Source organism: Lissotriton helveticus, chromosome 2_1 (assembly GCF_964261635.1).
Source record: "Lissotriton helveticus chromosome 2_1, aLisHel1.1, whole genome shotgun sequence".
NCBI classification, from domain to species: Eukaryota; Metazoa; Chordata; class Amphibia; order Caudata; family Salamandridae; genus Lissotriton; species Lissotriton helveticus.
The window spans coordinates 601,319,893-601,343,601 of NC_136059.1; the positions used below are offsets into that span (position 1 = coordinate 601,319,893).

Genomic DNA, 23,709 nt, shown 5'->3' on the forward strand with positions numbered 1-23,709 from the left:
GGAGGAGAAATACCCAGCAGTGCTACTACAGAATGACCAAATAGAGCCATCAACAAAGGGTATCCCGCAACTAGAGCAAGGACAGGGTAAGAATTTCCTTTTTGAGGCATACAATGGGGGCAGGCGTCGACACTTATTCTCTGTTAACAATATTAAACCAAGCACAGAAGGAAAATGCTACTTACCAGTATGCATCTGTTCTTGGCATGTAGGACTGCAGAACCACACACTATTGCATAGATCACCAACTGGTGGTGGGCCCGGATGATTACACTTTTTTTTTCTTGGAAGTGTCTTTGTCTGTTGGATGACCCCTCCTGTAGATCGTAGTGCACATGAGCATCGACTCCATCTATAGATTGTTTTCGCCATTCGGCAAACGATGGAGTTGTACGAGTATAGATAAGGATGCCCATGTATTGTGTATCTAATTAAGATATTACTGGAACAGATATAAGTAGCCTGGGAGGCGGGTGGGCGTGTGTGGTTCTGCAGCCCTACATGCCAAGACCAGATGCATACTGGTAAGTAGCATTTTCCTTTCGAGGCATATGGGCTGCAGACCACACACTATTGCATCGATTGCACAGCAGTTTTCTCCCTTAGCGGCGACCACCCGTATCTGTTGCAGTAGTTTGAAATAATGTTTTGAGTACAGCCTGGCCCACAGTAGCTTGTTGTTTTGCCTGCACATCTACACAGTAGTGTTTTGTAAATGTGTACTGTGTAGACCATGTAGCTGCTTTACAGATATTATCTAATGGCATATTTCCTAGGAATGCCATAGATGCCCTTAATTTACGGGTAGAATGAGCCCTAGGGGGAATGGATAGAGTGCGTTTTGCTTTTTGGTAACTGATTTGAATGCACTTAACAATCCACCTTGCAATGCCCGATTTTGAAATAGGATTGCCTTATGTGGAGGAGAAAAGGACACAAACAGTTGTTTTGTTTTACGAAACGGTTTTGTCCTGTCAATGTAGTAGAGGAGTGCTCTTTTTACATCTAATGTGTGTAGAGCTCTTTCTGCAACTGTTTGTGGTTGGAAAAGGAATACTGGCAACTCAATAGATTGGTTGAGGTGGAACGGTGAAATGACTTTTGGCAGGAATTTTGGGTTTGTCTTAAGAACCACTTTGTTGTGATGGAGTTGTATAAATGGTTCTTGAATTGTTAATGCTGGAATCTCACTTACCCATTTGAGTGAGGTAATAGCAACTAAAAATGCAACTTTCTATGTAAGGAACTGTAACTCACACTTATGTAATAGTTCAAAAGGAGGACCCTAAAGTCTAGTGAGAACAATATTTTTCTGGGAGGAATTATTCTTTTTAATCCTTCCATAAACGCCTTGATGGCAGGTACTCTAAACAATGACAAATGTTGTCTGTTTTGAAGATAAACTGCTATAGCAGCAAGATGTAACCTGATTGAGGAGTACGCAAAATTACATCTTTGAAGATGAAGTAGGTAGCATATGATGTTCTGTATTGAAACATCTAATGGGTTAATGTTGTTATTTGTGCAATATACAACAAACCTTTTCCTCTTGGCTGCTTAGCATGCTCTAGTGGTGGGGCGTCTCGCTTCTTTAAATGACATTCATGCAATCAGGCAGAAGATTGAGGTATCCAAATTGTAAGACCTCAGGAGCCAAATCGCTAGATTGAGCTGCATTGGGTCTGGATGCATGATCTCTCCATGGTTCGGTCAGTAGATGTGGAGAGAGTTTTAATTTTAGATGTGGTACTACTGATAGCTATATTAGTGTGGTGTACCACAGTTGTCTTGCCCACGTTGGTGCTATGAGAATCACTGTGAGGGAATGTTGCTGTAGCTTGCGTACCACTAACTGAATTAGTGGGAGAGGTGGAAAAGCGTACGCAAATTTGTTGGACAAACTCATCCATACCGCATTGCCTTTGGACAATGGGTGTGGGTATCTGGCAGCGAAGCTTGGGCATTTGGAGTTGCGGTGAGATCTTACTCTGGCTGTCCCCACTTGTGAAAGAATGGTTGAAGCACTTGTGGATGCAGTTCCCACTCATGTATCTGTTGTCTTTGACGATTTAACAGATATGCAACTTGATTGTGAACTCCTGGTAGATGTTCTGCTAACAGAAAGCTGTTTTGAGGAATGGCCCACCTCCATATGCTCTGCGCCAGCCGGGAGAGCTGTATGGAATGTGTTCCTCGTTTTTGGATGTAATACATGGCTGTCATATTGTCCGTACGGACCAATACAGCCTTTCTTGAGAGGTAATGTTGAAACTATTTTAGAGCTCGGAAAATCGCTAACAACTCTAGATGATTTATGTGGAGTAACTTTTGTTGCGGTGTCCATGTGCCTTGTACTGTAGGTTTCTCTAAATGTGCTCCCCATCAGATCTGTTATTTGTTGCTGTGCCCGATTCCACTGACTTGCCAAACACTCTTGTATGGGGCGCATTTGTAGACTTGTGTATGGTACTATAAAATGCAAGATGCCATCATTCCTATTAATTGCATGAACACTCGAGCTGGTAGTGAGTGTTGTGGCTGGAATTTTTTAATCAGAGCTTGCATACTTTGTATCCTTGTAAGATTGGGGTATGCAATTGCTTTTGAGGTACCTATTGTGGCACCTAGATACGGTTGAGATAGTGATGGTTGGAGGTGGGACGTCTTTTGATTTACTGTGAATCCTAGCTTGTGCAACAGGCAGATGGTCTGAGGCGTGTGCTGTACACATTGGTGGTATGACTTGGATTTTATTAACCAGTCGTCTAGGTATGGAAAGACATGAATGTTGTCCCTTCCCAAGTGTGCTGCTATTACTGCTAGACACTTTGTAAACACTTGAGGTGCTGTAGGTACTCCGAAAGGGAGTACTTTGAATTGGTAGTGTTGACCTTCTAGTACAAATTGGAGGTACTTTCTGTGAGATTGATGAATAGGAATGTGAAAGTAAGCGTCCTTGAGATCTAATGTGGCAAGGAAGTCGCCTTGTTTTAACAACGGCAGAACTTGTTGCAGTGTGACCATATGGAAATGGTCGGATTGTATGTACAGGTTTAGGGGACTTGGATCCAGTACAGGTCTGATGGACCCGTCCTTTTTGGGTATGAGAAAGTATAGAGAGTAAACTCCTGTGTTTTGGGACAGGTTCTATTGCATTCTTTCGTTATAGAGATGCAACCTCTTGTCTTAGAAGTATGAGATATTCCTGTGACATGGGACGTTGTCTGGGTGGTATTGTTGGAGGAGTGGAAGTGAGCTCCAGGCAATAACCTGACTGAATTATTTGTCTTACCCACCTGTTTGTGGTGATGGAATTGCAGACAGGTAGGAACTGTTGTAATCTCCCCCCCGACAAGAGTGGAATGGTCTGGGGGCTGGAAGGGAAGTCACTGTTTGGGAGTAGAGGCATTGCGGTTCTTCTTGCCTCTGCCCTTACTGTTGTTACCTCTATATGCTCCTCTGTAATACCCTCTGCTGGGTGAAGTTTGGGTGGGCGCTTTATAAGAAGAGGAGGTGTTGTCAGTTTGAAACCCCTTGGAGGCGCCTCTGTATGAGGAGCAACGAAAGGACGCTCTAATAGATTTTGCTGTATCTGTATCTTTTTTCATCTTTTCTAGTGCACTATCAACTGTTGAACCAAAGAGATGTTGCTGGTCAAAGGGTTGATTTAAAATACTGGCCTGTACTTCTGGTTTGAACCCAGAGATGCGTAGCCATGCATGTCTACGCAACAGTACTCCTGTATTTATCGCTCTAGAGGCTGTGTCTGCAGTGTCTAATGCACAGCGGATTGGGGTATTTGTAATAACCTTGCCGTCTTTATTAGATCAGAAGCCCTTGTCTTATTTTGCTCTGGTAAATGTTGCATAAGTGATTCTAACTCATCATAATGAGCTCGATCATATCTTGCTAACAAAGCCTGAATGTTAGCAATTCTCCGGACATTGGCTGCTTGTGAGATGGTGCGTTTCCCTAAAGCATCTAAAAGCTTAGACTCTTTATCACCGCGTGGAGCATCCCCTGTTATCTGCGAGTTAGCTCTTTTTCTCGCATTTGATACTACCAATGAGTAATGGCAGCTGACCTTTGATGTATGCTGAGTCAGTTGGAGCCGCTTTCCAGTTTGGGATTAACTACCCTGGCTCTGATGGGGTCTTTGAATACCTCTGATGCATGTCTCATCACTTCACTAAGTATTGGTAATGTGGTTGTGGTTTTATGTGACAACAGTAGTGCATCCATGAGGAAATCCTCTTCCACTGGATCTGTGTGTAAGTCTACTCCATGAAATGTGGCTGCTCTATGAATGGGCTGTGTAAACCCAATAGTGTCATCTGGGGGAGATGGTCTAGAAGGGTACGAGTCATCTTGTGACAGATCTGGTGCATCTGGCGCATCATAATCCTCCCAGGGAACATCTGATGGCCCAGGAATATTGTCTGGGTCATCTGTGTCGTCTATATGATGCTCACTATTAACCCCATGTGAATAATTGTCTTCATCATCATCATCCTGTGGTACAATGCTATGTGTGGTGGATGGTGAGTGTACTGGAGAAATATCTACTAGTATCTCTATTAAATGGTGAAAGAATTCTTACAGGGGAATTTTGAGCATGCTTTTTGAGAGGAACGGGAGGTGGTTTAGGGTAGTCCATTTTCCTCTTTTCAGGCACTGTCATAACATGTACAGTTTTTGGATTAATATGAAAAGTCTTTTGCTTTGGGTCTGGTTGGAAAAGCTCTTCTGCCGAAAAATCCTTTTTCGGTGCAGATTTATCTTGTTTGGGACCAACATTTTGAGGTTTTACAGTGTCTATTGTCTTTGGAGTGGATTTTGGTTTCGGTTCCGAAGACTTGGTCTTTTTCGGATCTGCGCTGTTTGGATCCGGAATCCCGAAGTGCGTTTGGGTTCATCGATCTTCGGAGCTGAAGTGTTTTTCGATGCCGAAGCAGGCTTCGGGTCGACTTTTTTCAGAACCAGAGTGGTCTTCGGTTCGGCAGACTTGGAAACTTCTTTCGGGGCTGAGCTTATTTTCGGCTCGACCGGTTTTGCCGCCGATGGCTGCTTCAGTGCTGAAGTTAATTTTGGTTTGAGAACCTTTTGCTTGTCGGGACTGACAGACTGACTCGAGCCCGAGTCGACTGGAGGCTTTTTTGTATTCTTCGTTGCCGAGCCGGAAGGCGGGGCATCGGAAGGTTTAGTCGGTGCGCACCTGGAAGTGGAACCAAAGCCTGTCCTGGAATGGGGAGGTGAACAGGGTTGACACTTGTACTCGCGACCTGTTGACCAGCTGGAAGAAGATCATAGTCTTCCGATCGGTCCTCGGCTCCAGAAGCTGAATCCTCTGCTTCGGAAACAATGTCGCTCTGCTGCTGTTCTTCGGATGAGGTCTGGTGTCGATAAAGATGAGTGCGCCATGACTCTTCGAGCTTGACGGTCCCGGATGGTCTTCTTGGACCGGAACAAAACGCAGGCCTCACAGTCTCGACTCGCATGCTCTGGAGATAAGCACAGATTGCAAACCTCATGAAGATAAGTGTGAGGGAATGTGTGTCCACACTGAGGGCACTTCTTGAAAGGTGTTCTTTCCAAGAGCCAAAGGCCCAATGGCTCAGTTGGACCAGACGGCCCCAACGAACGCTGGAATCGAGAAGCGCAAGCCTTTCTTCGACGCAGGTAACTGGGATTACTGTCGAAGACAATACCGATGGTATGATGAAGTTCTGGAAGTTGGAAAGAGATCAGTAATGGGACCGAACGATGAACACATCCGAGCCCGATGGTGGGGAAAAAAAAAATAAAAAATCTGAAGATGGAGTCGATGCCCATGCTCACTACGATCTACAGGAGGAGTCATCCAACAAACAAAGACTCTTCCAAGAAAAACAAAGTGTAATCATCCGGGCCCACCACCAGATGGTGATCTATGCATTAGTGTGTGGTCTGCAGCCCATATGCCTCTAACAAGTAATTGTCTCCTTCCCAGTAGCTATCAATATGAGAAAGCAGACTGGAATTGGATTGCTCTCACCATTAACCAAAATAAAATTGACGGACATGAACAAAAATGCCACAATTTGGTCTATTGCTGGGCCCCAAATGGGACCAGTAACGCACAAATGCAAAAACACTTTCTGGAAGAAACTGAAGTAAACTGCCAAAAAAACAAAGAGATTTTAGTGGGCAACATCCCCACACACACACAAACAACCTTGTTCACACAGAATATTGCAGGCTCAAAAAAGCTACTAGAACTCAGAACATACCTAAAAATTGTTTACATCGTATGCCTGAAAGAGGGGGGTGGGAGAACAACCACAGAGGATATGCAGAAATCTTTACCCCCGCACAAAAATCAAAGAACGCTCATTCAAAAAGGGGGGATTAACTACACATGTAGCACTTAATAAAAATGTCTCCTTTTCCAGCCTTTTATTTAATGCTCCATTTATACAAGGTATAATAAATAATTGGAATTATGGCAATGCCCTGGGCATTATCATAATTTTAAACATATACATTCATCCAAACTCAAACCAAAAATGGAAGAATATAAAAAGAATACAAAACTATCTTATGTCCTTGGGAATTTCACATCACAGCATCCCTTGTATAGTCACAGGTGAATATAAAGATGGTTAACCACCAACGAAGAAGTGGAAACTTAAAAAGAACAGACAGATATTGGGAATTCCAATCCTAACTTCCAAATTTGGCTCAATCAACAAACCAGATCATGAATTAATACAAACAATGAAGGCCCTGGGCCTTCGAGCACACGATGGCTGCACTCAAGGAGATGTTCTGATGAATGCAACAAAACAGTCCAACAAACCAAATTTGTTCCAAGACTATACATGCGTATCTCTCAAACTCTTTCACAAAATCTTGTGCTTCAAAATCTGTGACAGGTGTCAAAATGACTATTCACCACAAACCTCTAGCATCATAAATTACAACAAGAAGTGGCAAGTCTACAAATCCATCGGCGCACAAGACCTAGACACAAACTGACATTTTTTTAAGATGTAACAGATCTTCATCTTCTCGATACGAGTTTTGGAAAAAGTCCGGTTCAACATGTACCTTGGATACTAAAGATCCAATCTTGGCCTGGAGCCAAATACAAGAAGAACTCAAGGGCGCATTCACAACATCAAATCACTCTATAGTCCTGCCCCGGCAGCCTAAGCACGACATCTGGTATTGCAGCTTTCTCAGACAACAAAGAGCAGCACTGGACAGAGAAATGAAATCCATTAATCTCCAGTCAAACCCACGGGGTCAAATAAAGCTCAGAGAATTAAATAAGTCCTATAAAAAGGCATTCTAGGAAGCAAAGAGAGCACAATCGGAGCAAAATCGGATTGATATAGTACAAGCCTGCAAAAACAACTCAAAGTCACTATGGTCATTAATAAACCAAATTAGATAGTCACAGCACGGGGCCAGTGGGAAATAACGTCACAGAAGAAGCTTGGAAGGTTTATATAGCAGCTTTATAGGACATACAAGACGATCATTCATTAAAGACAACTAACGTTTTATGTGAAACAATGTTGTCCTTCACACACAACAAAATTACAAAAAGAATTGAGAAAAGTAGATGGAACTGTGCGCCCGGTCCAAATGGCATTCAAGGGGCTATATACAAAGAGGATCGGGAATCCAAGAGTAGCCGCTTCCAAATGTGATTTAACTTTTGCTTAGTCACAGAAACTATCCCGGATACTTGGCATGGCTCAGTTCTACAACCAATCTATAAGAAGGGCCCTTATGCTTCTCTGAAAGATACAGAATGGACACAGATTCCAAAATATTTTTAAGACTCATATTGACAGAACTCGAAGAATGGGCTGAAATGAAAATTTAAATTCCATATAATCAGACAGGGTTCCAATCAAAAGCCAGTACTTTAGACAATCTGGTAGATCTCAATAGAATTGTCGACAAATGTGTGTCAAAGAAACAACTACTATATACATGTTCTCAAAAGCTTTTGACCATGTTAACCACCATCTATAATGGAAAAAGCTGTGCAATAGGAAAATTCCCTCAAACGTATCACCCGCAATGCAACTTCTGTATATTAGTAATTGGACACAGGTTAAACTTGGTCAAAACTCCAATTTGACAGAAAAAATAGCAATAAAAAGGCCTGGAGCAAGGCTGTGTCTAGGCGCCCGTACTATTTAACCTATTTCTGGCTAATCATAATACTTATTTGGAAACATCTAATTCTCATCCAACATGACTGGCAACCAGGAAAGTAGCCGCATTACAATATACTGATGATCTTGTCATTATGAATTTAACTGGGATGGGCCTGCAGAGGCTACTCAACCAATTAAACATCTATTGTATTGAAAATGAAATGGCTATTACTCTCACAAAAACACAGGTAGTGATTTTTCGCGGAAAAATACATAAGAAAGGCAGCTGGTCACTGAGGGGAACCAATTCTCCGAGGTACGTCATACAAATACCTCGGTGTTTGGCTACAAGATCGGCAGTCACACAACTTAAATCAGAGTGTACTGAAACCAAGATTTGCTTCCCTAATCTCAGCTTTCCAGCGAATACATCGGAATTTACAAAGCCAGTCCTTTCAGCCACTACTAACTGCAATACAAGCCAATTTCATTCCAACTCTCCATTATGGCACTGCAGCTTTTCCGGGCAAGTTCAGGGCTTTTCTCAATTCAGCACAAAATAAGGGTTTTAATCTTTTATTCCAGCTTCCTCAGAGTACATCTCCCCCTCAGATCTGATTACAATTCGGGCTAATAAATCAAAAATTAAGCATAAACAGGCGCACTGATCAATTACATGTCATTAGTAAGATCCTCCGATGAAAACACATTGCAAGCTCCGATATAGAATGAAATTCAAAATAACATGCATCAAAATTCAAACAACGGGGCCCGAGCTCTTAACACAGCATTGACAACTGAAAGCGAAAGAGCTATGGAAATGGCACTTCCGCACAATTCTTTAAAAAAAGTTAACAAACAAACGAGGACGCTGTCATGGTTTGAAGATAAAGAAGAGTTTTAAAAAAAGAAGGCCCGCCTGGACATCGATTGATACTTAAAGTGAGCCTCACCCCCAGAAATACATTACAACACTACTTAGATCATTTTACAAAAGCAAGTTACTGCATTTACGTTTTGGTTTATGCCAAACAGTAGAATATATCCACAAATGGCAAACAAAACCTCTTAATACAAAGTGTAGACTTTACCTATTACACAAAGAAAGTTTGACTCACATTTTATTAATCGCCCCAATCTTATTAACGACAAGAATGATTTTATTGGAAATAATTTTTACTTTGTATGGTATTAGATCATGGAGGTCCCCACAAACAGCAGCTTTTATAAAATGTTATCTCCAAGAAGAACTGCTATTGACTGCAAAAGGTCTGATGAATGCAATGTAAAGATGGCTCCATATGTATTTTATCCAAACAGAGTGCAATATGAATTACTGTGATGTTTAATGGAAATTGTCAAAAACTGAATCACAATATACTAGTAGACTTTAATATTTGTATCTGTACAATATATTATGGTTTTGATTACCTGAAATAAAATTACCTTTGACAGAAATAAAAAATTGTCTGGTATACATACCCACAAACAGAATGTGATGTGTAAAACGAAATACCATAAAGCATGATCACTTAATATGTATGAATGCATACATATTTCTATTCAATAAACCCCAGAACAATAAAGTTTGGCCATAAAATTCTTAAAATATGTTACTGTAACGTATTTACTAACCAACAGACTATGATGATTAAGTAACTATTTAGTACAATTTCAATCTTGATCAAACCATTCTTCTGTGCAATTTTGATTAAGGTTGCCTAGTTGGTCTTGAAGGGCTTTTTGGATGACAAGACTCGTTGGCTACGGTCTCTAGTGCCCAGCCAGTCTGACCCGGCCCAAAAGGAGCACTCTTTCTAAAGAGAAAGTGGGAACAGATTATAATGCCAGGCCTGAAATACCTACAGTGGCTGGCTATGCAGAAACACCTCATGCTTAGGAAGACCTAGTAAATCTACAATTAAATGAGTAACACCCCTTAGTTTCCTAGAACAGAAACTTCACATCCTACATGAAAACAGCAACTCCAGCAAACAAGAATTTACAATGCAACGGTCTCTCCTTTGCAAAAGTTAGAGCTATTGGCATTGTAAATGACAACATTTGTATTTATGTGTTGGTTTTGAAAACAGATAAATGGCATTGTCATTTACAATGCCAATAGCTTAATCTCTCGCAAATGCCACACACAAACACACAGACCCCCACACACACACACAGAGCCCCCCCACACACACAGAGCCCCCCACACACACAGGCCCCCCCACACACACAGGCCCCCCACACACACAGGCCCCCCCACACACACAGGCCCCCCCACACACACACAGGCCCCCCCCCACACACACACAGCCCCTCCACACACACACGGCCCCTCCACACACACACGGCCCCTCCACACACACACAGCCCCTCCACACACACACAGCCCCCCCACACACACAAAGCCCCCCCACACACACAAAGCCCCCCCACACACACAAAGCCCCCCCACACACACAAAGCCCCCCCACACACACACAGCCCCCCCACACACACACAGCCCCCCCACACACACAAAGCCCTACCCACACACACAAAGCCCCACCCACACACACAAAGCCCCACCCACACACACAGAGCCACACACACAGAGAGCCACACACACAGAGCCACAACAATGCACTCACTGATTCCTCAGGGGCAGAACGCTAAAAGTTTTAAACTAAATCCTTTTTGTCCCTGCCCACTCTCGAGAGTTATCTCCCTGCGAGTAACAAGCACCAGTGTATTAAATAATTGCAATCACATGTGAAAATGTAACTGTCCGCGTGAAAGGCAAAAGAAAAAAAAGCATTTGCAATGCAATAGGTCTCGCATTAGGAAAGTGTGAGCTATCGGTATTGTAAAAGACCATTTTTTTAAAATATGTGTTGGCTTTGAAAATATTTACATTAATAGCATTGTTATTCACAAAGTCAATAGCTTACACTTTCCTAATGCGAGTCCTATTGGCTATGGCAATGCTTGTTGTTAGAAAGCAAGGACAGTGCTGTTGTGGTGCTGAGTGATGATGTGGTTGGGCTGAGTGATGTGGTGGTGTCCCAGAGTGATGTGACATCCAGCTTGTCTACAAACAATGGGATGTGCACGTGTTGCTTCGGGTAAATGTGCAGCACAATAGTTGCATAAGAAAAACACGTACACAGATTTGAACAATTAGAGTGCAAGGGAAAAAAGACACGGATGTGCAAATCTACAGCTGTAAGCAGGCAAGCTAACCCAATTCAAACATGTATGCAATTTCCCAGTGTGCCTTCACTGAACACTAAATCCAGTTGCATTCCAGTTTGACTTACAGTACAACAGATCTATTGACAACTACAAAGACATTTCACAAGTATCAAGTGACGGGATTCACAAATGTGGGTGTAGCTTTACAATGGAGACCCACAGATGACGGATCCAGACACCACTTGTACAGTTAAAGCTCAACTTACCACATATCCACCCTAGACAGTTTCACATGCAATTACAGATCTACTGCATTCTGAAGAGCCACTCCGCTACCCGTAAGTGGCTTTTGCTTTCCACTACGGTGTCCCTTTTCCTACCCAGCACTTCAATGCTTTATAGAGAGACGCACTCTACATAATAACACTTATACGGATGAGATTTTCTAGTGTATGTTTCTGCATGCAACAGAGCCACAGATGTGTACAAGTGTGTATCACAAATTCCTCATATAACAGATACACACGTGTACACCTTTATGCAAGGCACACATGTAACAAACAGATCTGTGGATAAGGGTACAACCTAATATTTCCCAAGCAACATCCAAAAACAATTTCACAACTCTATAACAGAAGTTACACAGGTGACACCCACAAACAATAATACACCTTTATAATGCGAGCTACATATGTGACAGGTCCACAATCAAGTATACAACTTTTATATTATAATTTACAAAAGAATACATCCAGATGCACACTTCATAATTCCAGCTGCACATACAGATCCAAAGAAGTACCTTATGCTCGTTCTAGAAGCACGAACAACAGGAACGTGTGCAATTTTACAATTCAGGCTACTATTTTTCCTTTTTTACTGATTTTTAAAATACTTACTGAAGACTGTTTTATGCAAGTTCTTATTTTTTAAATATGGCTAAAAACGTAATTTTTTTTATATATAACCAATTCCAAATACTGTCAGACATGACTGCGAGGCCAATGCTATGCTGAAAGGTAACACATTTTAAAAAAACAAGAAGCAAGATGAAAGGGAGATCTTGGGCACCTAAACACATCTTTCCATTGTGGCAAATTATTTCTGAACAAATGAGGAATACACTTTTTCTGAAATCACCACCACCTATCTTTCTACATGGGATAGGTAATTTGTTTTATTTAGAAGTGTGCCACAAACTGAGCTGGTAAGCAATACTTACATGGAACAGGGCATTATTACCCCAGCAACACAGTAATCCTTTTACCAACCTGAAACATATGACCTGCTGCCTGAAGGGCTCTATGCGCACATGACATAACTAACAACCTTTCTTACCCAGCGGTGGCGCACATTGTCAAATCACCACTGAGCTTCCCTTAAAGCTCATAACGCCTGTAGACACATTTACCATCCAGTGAGCATTGGGATGGCATCGCGCTCCAGACAATTCCGAAGCCGTTCTATCAAATGCGTCCATAACTCCCTATGGCCTGCGCTGGGTACTGGGCACGAGTCCCCTCATACATATGATTAGAAACTGGTGCCTTCAAAGTAAAAGCTGCCCCAATGCCCATCACAATCATGATGGCACCTGACAAATAGCATGACCCTTCACCTGACTGGCATCCTTGGAGCAGAAAGAAGACCGACTAATAAAAAAACAAGGACTACACTTCGGAAAGAAAAAAAACGTACCATCGGTATTAAAAATACAATCTCATGCCTGTGACTTAACAAATGTAACTTATTTATGTATTTAAAGAAAAGTAAAGTAAAGTCCACATTTGTAAAGCGCACAATCACCCATAAGGGTCTCTAGGCGCTGGGGGCCGTCGGGAAGATTAAGCGAGCTATTGCCCAGAGTCACATGGTGCTGGGCTAACCTGCCGCCGGGGATCGAACCGTGGTCCCCAGATTCCAGCGTCAGTCGCCCTGGCCGCGGCGCCACCGGTGTAACACTTACTGTTCGCCTTATCCTTTGCTCCGGTTTCAGTTTGTGAAGCGCTTAGGAATGCGCAAGCAAAACAGAAAGCAGCTTGAGATCCGGCCCGGGGAGGAGACCTGGGACGGCGAGGGCTGCCCGCGCATGCACTGTCCTGCAACTTTTGCGTACCCTGCAGCTCGCGCAGGCAGCGGCTGGCCCCTTCCAGGTCTCCCGTGCTTAAAGAGAGCCCCGGCGCCAGAGAGCCAGGGCGGGGGCTCAAGTCCCGGGTCCCAGGAGGGGACCCGGGTGAAGAGCAGGATATTGCAGTGCGGCGGGTGAAGAGCAGGATATAGCAGTGCGGGGCTCCCAGGCCGATGGAGAGAGCCCTGTGTCGTGCAGCAAGAACGGTGGAAGAACTCGTTTAGGAGCACACCCCCCCCCCACAGACCGGGTGAGTCTATGGCCCGAAAGTTACTGTTTGGGAAGCCGGACAGGAAATGTGCGCGTGGCTGTAGGCGCGAAAGTGAAACTGTATGCTGGCATGCCAGCGAAAGCGGGACAGGCGATGTGCGCGTGGCTGGACATGCGCGTCCACAGACCACAATCTGCTCGTGCACCAGTCTGTACCACTTGGGAGGCAACACAACCACAATAAGTCTTGCTGGCGACACCACTTCGCGCTGCAACGCCAGGCGAGACCTAAAAAGGGAGGTCAGGTGCTTAAAACAGAGAAAGCAAAGGGCTCTTAACCAATACTTCTCCAGGAGAGCAAGCACAAATCTGGATTAACAGTCCCCCGAACGGAGGAAAGACCCATCTATGTCGCACATAGAAGATTTAAAGTTCTCTTATCCAACCCATTAGTTACCCAAAAACGTTCTCTTCTGTCTTCACTACTTGGCTGTAAGATAGATATTTACTGCCTGGAAAACGGTCAGCTAAGACAGCAACATCTATCTGGAAATGCTCAATTGCTGAATTTGTTTAATTGGCTCCTGTCCCTGTACTTTGTAAATGGTGGCTTTTCATTGGTCAATAGGTAAAACATTGGCATTTATAATGCCAATAACTCCAACTTTGCACGGTGCAGTAGTATATGTGGGCAAAATAGGGCCATGTATGGTACTGCAAAAAAGCAAAAGTAAAAAATATTTGTCATTTTCAATGTCAACAGCTCTAACTTTAACAAATGCGAGACCTATTGCATTGAAAATGCAATTGATCTCGCTTTTGTTAGAGTTGGAGTTATTCCTAGCCATGTTGCAGGGTGCAGTACTATAAGGACCTCTTTTGGCCACACATACTAACACCTCTTGCACACATTCTGCTCTTCCATGAATGAGACCTTTAGTCTGGTCTTTGTATATATTGTGTTTGGTGCAGCCTTTTGACCAATGAAAAGCCACCATTTACAAAGTACAGGGACAGGAGCCAATTAAACAGATTGACAGAAAGTGGGCAGAGCTATTTGCCCATATCCTGAATACAGCATGTCTCGAAGAGACAGTGCGAGGACTGCCTAGGCCAGACCGAAGAATAGACAATAGACAGACTAATAATAGCTGCATTTAGTCAAATGTTTTTGATCTAGCCAGGATCTGGCCGTCTGTAGATAAACTGGCAAGGAGAGGGTAAAAGGACAGACACACTGGCTTCTACAAGAGAAAATCAGGCAATTCGTGTGGGTTCAAAGAGAGAGAGAGAGAGCAAAGATGTCAATCGCAATGCTTAAGTAACCAAACACTGACTCTGGAGCTTGGGTTAGAAGAACGTTCTGTGATACCAGCCCCAGTTCCCCATCAGAGATGGTTTCACTCACTAACAAGCATGCAGCAGGTTGTTTCTTTATAAAACGCACCTTTCTGTAGGTTTTTTCCCAAGGAAGGGGTGCATTGCATGATGGTTTAGAACAGCTCCCATAGCACAAAAAGGATGTTAATTGTACTAAAGGTAGTCTCCGAGCCTGTGAATTTTTAAGCTATTTGACACTGGAGGCCGAGGGTTTCTGCACTCGGGTTCTGGAAACTGTGGTCCACAGGGCACTAGAAGTCAAATATTCACTTTCCGGACATTCTTTGAAAGGTAGTTCACGGAGATCTGCTACTAAAAGTATTTAGAACCATTGCTGTTGAAAGAAAATGTAGGCAAATACAGTCAGAATTTTTAAATTTCATAATTTAAATGTCATTAAAGTGCAAATATTTCTAAAGTGTATAGGTCATACAGTCAGTTGTATGGGCCACTACACAAGAGAAATACAAATTCATGAACGCAACAGCCCGAACATGCTGACGGTCTGTTTAGCCTGAAGGAATAAAGGAAGCGGCATGTTGGATATTAAAGTGTTTACCGACAGACGGCTACACGATTGTGTGCTCTTCGGCCCAGGTCAGGAGCAACCACCGGCAGGACTGCGGAAATCACCCTCTCACTCTTCACTCCACCTGCGGCTTGGCAAATCAACTCAAGCATTTAAATAAAATGGAGTGATAGGGGCAAATAGAGTAGAAACAACCCTCCCTTACATGTCCAAGCAGATGCCACACCTCTTCCCCAGGCAGTTACGGATGAGCACGGGAGGGAGGCGAGAAGAAAGACAACACCGACAACGGGGGCGGAAGCAAAGGGAATACGGACAACTGAAGGGGGCAAGAAGAGAGGCAGCAGAAAGTACACAAAACACGTGTATGTGTATGCAATATTGAATTGCGGAAGAAGGGGTTTCACCACATGAAAGGACATGCTCCCAGTGCTGCACAAATAAAGTGGGAATCAGACTTTTCACAAACCCTAAACTTGGTGGATTTTTATCTAGTAGAAAATTGTAGTTTTAGTGAAAAATGTTATTGTAGAAAGGAGAAACGTAAACCTTGAAAACTACAAAGATTGTGGTAGCCCAGGTCCACCCTGTTTTACTTTCTTGAATACTCAGAAAAGTGAGAATGCACGACTGGTTTAGGCATATTCCTATTACCTTAACCGCATGCGTGCTTGGGGAATTCAGCTGGCACGCTGAGAATTTGTAAATCCCATTATTCATGACGAGCTGGGCTCGTCATGAGCGTGCGAGGAGGCTACCTCATGACGAGCCCAGCTCGTCATGAGCGTCGAAGGGGTTAAATTTCAGAATGTATTTGTAAATCCAGCCCAAATCCCCAAGCAAACAAAAAGCAAATACATTCAAAATAATATTTCACACAATTCATCTTTTCTAAGTGATTGGTAATCTTTGCACACTTTGAAACTAAACTAATTTACGGTAGCATTCAATGGAATTGATGAATTGAGAAGCAATTAAGAACAAAACCCTTCAAAAAGGAAAAACAATGAGAACCGGTTGAAAAAGAATGAGACAATTGTGGGAGGTGTTGGAAACATTTAAAAACAATTGATAAAATGAGTGTGCACAATGATTGGCGTATTCAGAGCAGTATGGAGAGATAAGGGAGTTGAAGTGGAAACAAGATTTGAGGGTTACAGTGGGTAAATCTGTAACACTTGCATACTCTTACAACTACAAAGAATAAAATAATGGTTCTGCAGCAAATGTATGAAGGCACTGGAGTTCCGAAGCCTGATGCTAATGGGAAGAAAGTAGAGAAATAAAAAGATACGGTTTGTGGCTGTACTGAGGATCCAATTAAACAGCTCAAATTAGAAGATTGCGAACGGAAGAAATAGGCTACCTCATCGGAATATTACTAGTCTTTATAAATGAAATTTTCATTACGGACCAAACACAGGCGCCGCAGAAGGCTTAGTGGGACGGCCATGATTTTGGGTGAGGTCTTGCTATAAATTGAACCACACCCTGGCCCAACTGCTTTGTACTAGTCATCTTTCCTACAAGGAGAATCATCCTCGAGGGAAGCTCTGAATTGGAGTGTATTTCTGCTCTCCTGTTAGTGATTCAAGTGAATTCAGTGATCCAATGCCCAGCAGCACTAATTTCTGGGGGGCAGTTACATATTTTTCCTCAAACTTTTATCCAGGGCCACAGACAGAAAACAATGCACATCTTCTGAGCTAAGCTTTGAGCCCCTGCACTTATTGTTTTACAAATTAAGCACGGTTTCCCGCAGTATCTGACAATAGTTGAAGTTGCCAAATGAAGATGAACGCTGCAGTCTACAGCAAGAAGATTCCATCTTTTTACAAAAATTAACTTCGAGAGTTGACCAGCATTAGTGGGTGGCACCCGCTGCAACATTCTCTTTTTTTTTGTGCCCTCCTCTCATAGCTCTTTTTTCCAAAAGTTCACCGACTGCCACTCTCCAAGAGTGCCCCTCATCTCTCCATAGACACTCTCACATATATATTTCATTTACTTTATAGTGCTTCTCATACCAGTGTACGATGTCGGAGCACTTTACATCACGCATATATTACACAGAGAGGAAGGCTTACACATGCGTAAATCAGTGTACAGGAAATGTTACATAAAACAATGGGGATTACAAGGTGTAGGAATACCATGTCATTAATGCTAGCAGACTATGTTTTTAGAGTTTTTTTTCTACAGAAGCGCAATCTCAGGATTCTCAGTCAGTCATATTCACTTTATTCGGTTGATAAAAACCATAAACGTACACTACTAACATCTGATACAAAAATATTAAAACATATACAAGGGTCATATATGAGTAATCTTAGGCACCATAAAAATGAAACAAGAGAAAGGTCCTCAGCCTTTTGGTTGATTAAAAACTTCAGGATTCTGAAAGCACACATCGTGTTTGAGACTCTACATTTCTTTTGTTAATAGTACACAGCTGCAGGGCTGATTGTGTGCCTTTGCGAAAGTATTCATGTGCAGCACCTTGTACATGCATAACTGGTGCAGCGATTAGCATAAATACTTTCAAAAAGGCTCACAATCTGCCCAGCAGTCATGCTCCTATTAACAGTGATGGCACTTGAGTTGTGTGAACGGCCCTCTTCCACACTCCATGTTTTCCTGTATGTGACATTTCACAAGCTATCCAGACATTACTCCATAGCTTGCACATCAAATTGTAAATATTACATATAATTGTGTATATATGTGATATTCTGTAGGCTCCAAAATTTCCCCACCCTATGAACAGTGCTCCAGTTGAGGAGCGCTAGTAAAATTGTATTACGGTACCACCATTGGAGTCCTGTGCTTTTCTGAACCCGAAGTGTAGTTGCTTGTGTAACCAATTAATGTCATGGCATGTGTATCCAAATTGAAAACCTGCTTTAAGACCAATCATGTGGCGCTGCATGTGTGGAAATGCACCGTCTTTTCACTTTTTTTAAGCAAAAGTTTGGAGTGATATTTGGCGCTGCACCCCCATGCGTGGTCTAGTTCATGGCACACAGTCTTGGTTGCAGCGCACAGAGACCTTACACTGCCGCACACAGAGGAAAAAAATTTGAGGGAACAGTGGGGGTAAATAACATGGTTAGTTAGTCTCAATGAGCAGGTTGAGATAATTTGCAGCATTAGGAAAGTGGTTGTTAGTTTTTGGGGATTAAGGCGCTTTGCAACAAGGGACGAGCGCCTTCAACATACAAATTATATTAGAAAATTAAAACATTTACAACGAGATTTACAAACAAATACTACATTAATTACCGAAACATACATTTCTAATTTTGTTTCAGATTATCACATAATTTTAGATTAAATATGAAAACACTTTTTAAATTGTACCTATAGTATGTTAATGATAAACGTCAGGTACCGATAATTTACATACTGCAAACAAACGTTTGCTATCAAGACCCAGTGTGACTGACCAGGTGTAGTGGGCATTCCTCTCCCTTGTAAAATATCTGTTTAGAACGCTTACATAAAAAGAGAATGTAACTGTTCATAATGAATTACAATGTGCGTGCACAATCTATAATCAGAATATAAATATTGGCACATCTGACAACCAGTTATTGGCGTTAGACTGACATTTTTTCCCAGTTTATTTTCTTGTTGTCGTTCAGGGAACAAGTCCTACGGAAACCAGTACGGGGATTTACCATAGTTTGAAGGGAAGTTGTAACTTGGAAATTACATTTTCTAAACTGCATTGAATAAGACTCAAAATCCACTGGATGTAATTTTTGTTAACTTGAAGCTAATGCACGTTTTGCTTCCTGCTGGTGTTCTTAATCACTCTTTTAAGGACAAAGGGCTTCACATTTGCAGTTCGGTACGCAACAGAATCGGGAATGTGTCAGGTTCTCAGGTGAGAGATTAGAACATAACTCACTGTTGGAGCCTTAAGGTGGGACAGAGGTTTAATAACATCCCGAGGTCAGGTTATACGCAAAGACATTTTGGAAATACAAACAGCCGCAGTGCTGGGGCTAAAGTGTCCCCTCTCAGCCTAGGTCTAAGGGGAACGTAGCCCTCTTTCCAAAAATAGTGGGGGCGTGGGTCCGCCAACCTCCCGACTAGTCCCTGTTTGCTATGTTCAAGTGACCTTAAAATAAAATATGATATCGCCGCATAACAGATCTCACAAAATAAGGCTCTCCCATCTGCCAGAAACACGGCAGCCTTAATTATAACCACATATACCAAAGTTATCCCAAGCGGGACGTTTCCGGCTAGATCGCCTCTCAGTTGCCATGCAGACCCACAACTATCTCGACCAAACCCCACCAGGAAAACACGCCCAACAATAAAACAAGGACCAACTCCAAAGACGAAACCCTGCTTCACCGAGCCCCAAGCAACCCACCCAGGAGGAGGATCCCTATCACGGCAGCAAGAGCTGAAGGCTACTTGCCGGACTTTACAAATAATTACTGGAGAAGCTTCTACCTGGACCCTGTCTCTAGAAGGCGCGCGGACTGTAGTGCGCCCCGGTCCTGCTTACCTGCGCCCTGAACTCGGCGGATGCAGCGGGGGAGCCTCTCCGGCGAGCTGCCCCGGCGTCGTGTCCGCCCCGTCGCTCGCACTGTCCTCGGAGCCGCTGGATCCTGCTCCTCGCTGGCTCTTGAAACGTCTGCGCGCGGCTGCGGCTCACGCGCTTCCCAGGCCACGGAGAGCACCTGCAGGTCCCGCACACGCTCACCCTCTGCGGATCCGACCGACTGCGAGGACCCTCAGCCCCGCCGCGTTCTCATTGGCTGCCCCTGCGCGTGATGTCAGAGGGCCCGGTTGTTTCCCTGCCGCTCTCCTGCCCCCAGGGCACAGGGCGTGGCGGCGCTGACTCCTGAAACACGCTGGGGGAGGGAAGGAGGCGGCAGAACCGGTTCACCGGTACCGCCTCACGTGCACGAGGAGCTTTGCTCCCGGCTGGTGGCTGCACTGCCCTGGTGTCGCCGCGGACTGTCCACGTGCAGTCCCCATAACACTCACTACAACATGCACGCCCCTGAGAGATGCTCACAGTGTATACTCTGCGAGCGGCTCCTGCAGTCGTGGTGTTTTCGTGCCTGTGGGATCCGGTGCGGCTCTCCCGGCCGGCGGGATTTTCGAGGAAGCGTTACAGAAATATTCTCCGAAACAAAGTAGCCTCAAATTGCTCAATGTCTTATTTTGGTAAACAGTTACTGGTGTCTTTCCGCGAGAGCACCAAACACTACCGTTGATCTGGAGTTTATTTGCCAAGTATCCAGTACACCCGATCCTTCTCAATCCAAATAACTGATTAATATCCTCCGCTCGTATCAAAACTTTTATTCGGTTATCACATAACAGAACCATAAAAAGTACATAAATACAATTGCAATACATGTTTAAATCACAATGTTATGAAGCAGATAAAAACTGTTAAGCATTTAAAAACATTTAGTAAAACAAGCATTTACAATGCAACGGTTTCGCCTTTGGAGAAGTTAGAGCTATTGGCATTGTAAATGACAAAATGTGTATGTATGTGTTGGTTTTGAAAACAGATAAATAAATGGCATTGTCTTTTACATTGCCAATAGCTTAATCTCTCGCAAATGTGAGAACTATTGTACCCTAAGGACGAGCTCAGCAGACAGCAATTACTACCACCCACCCACACACCCAGAGCCAGCCACACACACCCAGAGCCAGCCACACACACCCAGAGCCAGCCACACACACAACCAGAGCAGTCACACACACACACACACACACACACTGGAGCAGTCACACACACACACACACACACACACACACACACTGGAGCAGTCACACACACACACACACACACTGGAGCAGTCACACACACACACACACACACTGGAGCAGACACACACACACACACACACACACACACACACACACACACACACACACACACACACACACACACACACACACACACACACACACACACACACACACACACACACACACACACACACACACACACACACACACACACACACACACACACACACACACACACACACACACACACACACACACACACACACACACACACACACACACACACACACACACACACACACACACACACACACACACACACACACACACACACACACACACACACACACACACACACACACACACACACACACACACACACACACACACACACACACACACACACACACACACACACACACACACACACACACACACACACACACACACACACACACACACACACACACACACACACACACACACACACACACACACACACACACACACACACACACACACACACACACACACACACACACACACACACACACACACACACACACACACACACACACACACACACACACACACACTGGAGCAGTCACATACACACACACACACTCTGGAGCAGTCACATACACACACACACACCCAGGTGCAGTCACACACACACACTGGAGCAGTCACACACACACTGGAGCAGTCACATACAAACACACCCTGGAGCAGTCACACACACACACACCCAGGAGCAGTCACACACACACACACACACACACACTGGAGCAGTCACATACACACACACACACACACACCCAGGAGCAGTCACACACACACACAAGTGAGCAGTGTGAGCAGCGATATGATGTGCCTGATGCCACTACAGTCTGGCAAAAAACCGGACCGCCTGTGCCAGGGCACAAAACAGAGCCTGATAAGGACCCGTTTCAAGGCCCTCTTAAAAAAAAACTGCCGGTGCTCAGCACCGGTGAGACCCGGCCCACCTAAAGCCATGTGAAAGGACTTTTTCACACGCGACATTCATGCCCCAAATCTGTGGTGTTCATCTGCAGTACGAGCCGAGCACAAATATTATATAATTTCTAGTTTGAAAATCCGGTGGTACTCACCGCGAGGATTGGACGTTGCCTCACAGCTGCCTCTGATGCAGGCGTTGGACGGTGCCCGCGTCTTCCAGGCGCAGAGCAGCCGCCGCGGCTTCGGTTCCTCGAGCTGAGGTGGCTGGAGAGTTCACTCTATTTCTTAAACGGGCTCCGCCTGCTTCCCTTCGGCTCCCACCCTGCCTGCGCGCTGATAACCCGGCCTTGGCGCAAGAGTCAATATGCGTGTCAGATAGGCGGGCCATTAGGGAGAGAAGCGCCTGGTGTGCAGTGGGCGTTGGTGCCAGCTGCTGTTGGGGGAACGGTGTGGCACTTCGTGACATGTAGATAGATACTGGTCCGACTCTGGCCATGGCTCGGAGGCTCCTTTCCTGGTTAGTGCGCGTTAGTGTCCGGACTCTTTCTTGGCGTCGCTTGGGTTTTGCTCAGTGTTCCCCAAGGGACGTCACCCCTCCTACAGATTACTGGGGTACTCTCCGCCCCCTCTGTCTCTCGCAGTCACGGAGGTCAGCATAGGGTGTCCACTGTGCTGCCCTGCCTTAGTGGGACCGACCACGCGCCTTTGGCAGAGGGTGATTCTGACCCAGAGATTGGTGAACTCCAACCGTACACTCGCCCACCCGAGTGACGAACGGTGACCTTTGTGTTCATTCGACAGGCCCTTCTAACTATGCAGTATTGGTGCCCTACTTTAGATCAAGTCCTTGCTTATTGTTACTGTGAGCAAGTGGCGACCATTAGGCACCCCTTTCAGACAGCCCTCCGCCCCCCTCCCCCGTCCCCACCTCACTCTTTCTCAGCGTTGTGGCGAACTTTGGGAATCAGGGAGCGGAGCGCTTGGCAGCTGGTGGCACAGCGCACGCGCTTCCACCCCTGGCGGAAACGGTTTATAACAGGATTAATTTGTCAGGCAGTGTGTGCAGGGCTGCTTTAAACTTTGCCATGCAAAATCTGGAGCTAGTTTATAGCTATAGTTTTCTTTAAAAAGCAAGCGTATGCCAGGACCTAATAAATACAGGGATTAAAAAGACAGGATAATGCCCCAGTTCTTTGTTGGCAAGGTTGGAAGTCCACTAAAAATACTTCTGGGGCGGTTTCTAGGACTTCAGGCCAGTCTTAGGCCTTCTGGGTGCTTCATAGCGCTTCTGTGCGCTCTAAACGGGAGAAATCGCGGCACCCTACCAAATCTCACGCATCTCGCGTGAGTCGCGT

General features: G+C 44.4%; 1 protein-coding gene across 2 annotated transcripts in view; it reads right to left on the reverse strand.

Moving 5' to 3' along the window:
• The window catches only part of OCLN (occludin), a 216,627-nt gene extending 196,185 nt beyond the window's left edge, over window positions 1–20,442 (reverse strand). Inside the window, exon 1 of one of the 2 annotated variants that reach the window (XR_013607059.1) lies at window positions 20,103–20,375. The gene's annotated coding sequence lies outside the window, so the exon portion shown is untranslated. Of the gene's footprint in view, window positions 1–20,102 lie in introns of both variants that reach the window. The other variant, XM_078675296.1, reaches the window with a different exon arrangement.
• Between the last annotated feature and the right edge of the window lie 3,267 nt (window positions 20,443–23,709).